A 5,313-nucleotide genomic window follows, 5' to 3' on the forward strand; every position below is an offset into this window, starting at 1 on the left:
TCTCTTCTCCTCTCTTCTCCCTCTCTTCTTCTCTCCTCTCTTCTTCTCTCCCTCTGCTCTCCTCTCCCTCTCCTATCCCCCTCTCCCTCTCCCTCTCCTCTCCTCATCTCTTCTCCCTCTCCTCTTCTCTTCCTCTCCTTCTCCTCTCCCTCTCCCTCTCTTCTCCCTCTCCTCTCCCTCTCCAGTTCTCAGTACTTTCGGAATGTTTTATTAAAGCTGATCTCCGGGACACAAACTTTCATTCCTCAGCAGCCATAGAGAAGATAAATTCAGGTTGTGTGAACCTAATGACTGCAACCCCAGATATTACTTTGTAAAAGCAGAGTTTAGGTCGTCATAGACATTGGTGATGATAGAATAGCACAGCAAAGAATTCTGCTCCCCTCAGGATAGGCCTGAACAGCTATGAGAGGAATCTGAATCTCCACCGATCAGGGGAACGACCACCAGACTGAGCCGAGTTCTCTTCTTATTTATATCTGAATTTCAGTGAGTAATAAGTCGCCCCCACAGCGTTCTACACCCCACCAGGGACACTAAACACGTACACTCATCCCTTACATTGGGGGTCGGTGGGAAGAATGTCCCTTACATTGGGGGTCGGTGGGAAGAACGTCCCTTACATTGGGGGTCGGTGGGAAGAACGTCCCTTACATTGGGGGTCGGTGGGAAGAACGTCCCTTACATTGGGGGTCGGTGGGAAGAACGTCCCTTACATTGGGGGGTCAGTGGGAAGAACGTCCCTTACATTGGGGGGTCAGTGGGAAGAACGTCCCTTACATTGGGGGTCAGTGGGAAGAATGTCCCTTACATTGGGGGTCAGTGGGAAGAATGTCCCTTACATTGGGGATCAGTGGGAAGAATGTCCCTTACATTGGGGGTCAGTGGGAAGAATGTCCCTTACATTGGGGGTCAGTGGGAAGAACGTCCCTTACATTGGAGGTTAGTGGGAAGAACGTCCCTTACATCGGGGGGTCAGAGGGAAGAACGTCCCTTACATCGGGGGGTCAGTGGGAAGAACGTCCCTTACATTGGGGGTCAGTGGGAAGAATGTCCCTTACATTGGGGGTCAGTGGGAAGAATGTCCCTTACATTGGGGGTCAGTGGGAAGAATGTCCCTTACATTGGGGGTCAGTGGGAAGAATGGTAAGATTCAGTACAATCCTTGGCTGCAGACGAATGCCCGAACATTCGGTGGAAGTAGAACATTGTGTGTAGTTGAGGTTTATTCTCCCCACTTTGTTTGGAAGCTTCCTGGTGTCAGTGGTTGTTAGGGACCTCGGTGTGTGCAGGGACAGTGACGTCACCCTCGGTGGGTGCGGGACAGTGACGTCACCCTCGGTGTCTGCGGGGACAGTGACGTCACCCTCGGTGTCTGCGGGGACAGTGACGTCACCCTCGGTGTGTGCGGGACAGTGACGTCACCCTCGGTGTCTGCGGGGACAGTGACGTCACCCTCGGTGGGTGCGGGTACAGTGACGTCACCCTCGGTGTGTGCGGGGACAGTGACGTCACCCTCGGTGTGTGCGGGGACAGTGACGTCACCCTCGGTGTGTGCGGGGACAGTGACGTCACCCTCGGTGTGTGCGGGGACAGTGACGTCACCCTCGGTGTGTGCGGGTACAGTGACTTCACCCTAGGTGTGTGCGGGGACAGTGACGTCACCCTCGTTGTGTGCGGGGACAGTGACGTCACCGTCGGTGTGCGCGGGGACAGTGACGTCACCCTCGGTGTCTGCGGGGACAGTGACGTCACCCTCGGTGTGCGCGGGGACAGTGACGTCACCCTCGGTGTGTGCGGGTACAGTGACGTCACCCTCGGTGTGTGCGGGTACAGTGACGTCACCCTCGGTGTCTGCGGGGACAGTGACGTCACCCTCGGTGTCTGCGGGGACAGTGACGTCACCGTCGGTGTGCGCGGGGACAGTGACGTCACCCTCGGTGTGCGCGGGGACAGTGACGTCACCCTCGGTGTCTGCGGGGACAGTGACGTCACCCTCGGTGTGTGCGGGGACAGTGACGTCACCCTCGGTGTGTGCGGGGACAGTGACGTCACCCTCGGTGTGTGCGGGGACAGTGACGTCACCCTCGGTGTGTGCGGGGACAGTGACGTCACCCTCGGTGTGTGCGGGGACAGTGACGTCACCCTCGGTGTGTGCGGGGACAGTGACGTCACCCTCGGTGTGTGCGGGGACAGTGACGTCACCCTCGGTGTCTGCGGGGACAGTGACGTCACCCTCGGTGTGTGCGGGTACAGTGACGTCACCCTCGGTGTCTGCGGGGACAGTGACGTCACCCTCGGTGTCTGCGGGGACAGTGACGTCACCCTCGGTGTCTGCGGGGACAGTGACGTCACCGTCGGTGTGCGCGGGGACAGTGACGTCACCGTCGGTGTGCGCGGGGACAGTGACGTCACCCTCGGTGTGCGCGGGTACAGTGACGTCACCCTCGGTGTCTGCGGGGACAGTGACGTCACCCTCGGTGTCTGCGGGGACAGTGACGTCACCCTCGGTGTCTGCGGGGACAGTGACGTCACCCTCGGTGTCTGCGGGGACAGTGACGTCACCCTCGGTGTGTGCGGGGACAGTGACGTCACCCTCGGTGTGTGCGGGGACAGTGACGTCACCCTCGGTGTCTGCGGGGACAGTGACGTCACCCTCGGTGTGTGCGGGGACAGTGACGTCACCCTCGGTGTGTGCGGGGACAGTGATGTCACCCTCGGTGTGTGCGGGGACAGTGACGTCACCGTCGGTGTGTGCGGGTACAGTGACGTCACCCTCGGTGTGTGCGGGGACAGTGACGTCACCCTCGGTGTGTGCGGGGACAGTGACGTCACCCTCGGTGTGTGCGGGTACAGTGACGTCACCCTCGGTGTGTGCGGGGACAGTGACGTCACCCTCGGTGTGTGCGGGGACAGTGACGTCACCCTCGGTGTGTGCGGGGACAGTGACGTCACCCTCGGTGTGTGCGGGGACAGTGACGTCACCCTCGGTGTGTGCGGGGACAGTGACGTCACCCTCGGTGTGTGCAGGGACGTCACCGGCCATAGCTGGGATTCTCTGGTCATATAATCAGATGAAAGTATTAGCAGTATGGGGTCCCTCCTGAAAGTATACCAGAAAGAATTGAAAAAATAATGTCATGAGGTTCCCTCAAAACTCTAACCCAGTAAGGGGCCCCATGAGATGCCCCTGGTACCTTTCATAGGCTTTTTTGGGTGTGGTTTGAGAGTGGGCAAGGATACAGGGGCCCCATGATCCCCTATTGCCCGGGGGCCCCATGAGTTCTCAGTCAGTGCCTGATAACACCATCAATTTACGCATCACTTTACATATATTGTGGCAGTGCGGTGTCCTGCCACGGCCAAAATAAAGTTGAAAACCCTGGATTCTCAACCAGGCAGGTTGAGGGGCTCCAGAGAGTTGATGGATTGCAGAGGAAACTGGCTTTTCAGTTTCCTCATTTACTCATTAAGTCTGTTTTGGGATCTGGAGCCTGGAGATTTCAAAGAGATCTGGGAGGGATGAAATCTCCAATCCGGGGTCCGTGTTTTGAGAACCCCCAGCACACTGAGTGCACAGGTGTGTACAGGCCTTTTTATAGGGCCCTAACCATAGTTCTGGGCTCCACCCCAGCAGTTAGGAGGGTTCCACCCCGGCAGACGGGAGGTCTCTGCCTTGGAGTCAGGTGGAAGCCAGACTAGCGGTGTGCTAGTGACATATTTTGGGAAGAGTCTGCAGGAGGCAGACTTAAAACTGCGTACAAGCCAGGAGGCTGAATATTGTTTTGCTTGATGGTGGATACCCCTGCGTGGGAAGCATTTTTGTTGTTTGAACTTTCTTAAATAAAAGTGGGCAAAAAAGCCATGAAAAGAAAGCAAGTTGCTGTGTGTTAAAGAAGAGCTCTACCACTTGAAGCGAGTTCCCACAATATATATAGTGCATTCACATCAGGCCCCGCCCCCGAGGAGCGTACAATCTCAGGTCCCTAACTCACATTCATACATACACATACTAGGGACAATGCAGACAAGATCCACTTATCATCCCAGCATGTCTTTGGAGTGTGGGAGAAAACTGGAGTACCCGGAGGAATCCCACACAGGCACAGGGAGAACATGCAAACTCCAGGCAGGTGGCGCCGTGGTTGGGATTTGAATCAATAAAGAAGTGCTAACCACTCAGCCACTGTGCGGCCATAGTGTGAACGTGTCACCGTGCCGCCACAGTGTGAACGTGTCACCGTGCCGCCACAGTGTGAACGTGTCACCGTGCCGCCACAGTGTGAACGTGTCACCGTACCGCCACAGTGTGATTGTGCCACCGTACCGCCACAGTGTGAACGTGTCACCGTACCGCCACAGTGTGATTGTGCCACCGTACCGCCACAGTGTGAACGTGCCACCGTACCGCCACAGTGTGAACGTGCCACCCTACCGCCACAGTGTGAACGTGCCACCCTACCGCCACAGTGTGAACGTGCCACCCTACCGCCACAGTGTGAGCGTGTCACCGTACCGCCACAGTGTGTACGTGCCACCCTACCGCCACAGTGTGAACGTGTCACCCTACCGCCACAGTGTGAACGTGTCACCCTACCGCCACAGTGTGAACGTGTCACCGTACCGCCACAGTGTGAACGTGCCACCGTACCGCCACAGTGTGAACGTGTCACCGTACCGCCACAGTGTGAACGTGTCACCGTACCGCCACAGTGTGAACGTGTCACCGTACCGCCACAGTGTGAACGTGTCACCGTACCGCCACAGTGTGAACGTGTCACCGTACCGCCACAGTGTGAACGTGCCACCCTACCGCCACAGTGTGAACGTGTCACCGTACCGCCACAGTGTGAACGTGTCACCGTACCGCCACAGTGTGAACGTGCCACCGTACCGCCACAGTGTGAACGTGTCACCGTACCGCCACAGTGTGAACGTGTCACCGTACCGCCACAGTGTGAACGTGTCACCGTACCGCCACAGTGTGAACGTGCCACCCTACCGCCACAGTGTGAACGTGTCACCCTACCGCCACAGTGTGAACATGTCACCCTACCGCCACAGTGTGTATGTGTCACCGTACCGCCACAGTGTGTATGTGTCACCGTACCGCCACAGTGTGTATGTGTCACCGTACCGCCACAGTGTGAACGTGCCACCGTACCGCCACAGTGTGTATGTGTCACCGTACCGCCACAGTGTGAACGTGCCACCCTACCGCCACAGTGTGAACGTGCCACCCTACCGCCACAGTGTGAACGTGTCACCCTACCGCCACAGTGTGTATGTGTCACCGTACCGCCACAGTGTGAA

The sequence above is a fragment of the Staurois parvus genome, unplaced genomic scaffold (assembly GCF_062004578.1).
Source record: "Staurois parvus isolate SC_StPar_1 unplaced genomic scaffold, SC_StPar_1.0 ptg002406l, whole genome shotgun sequence".
Taxonomy (NCBI): Eukaryota; Metazoa; Chordata; class Amphibia; order Anura; family Ranidae; genus Staurois; species Staurois parvus.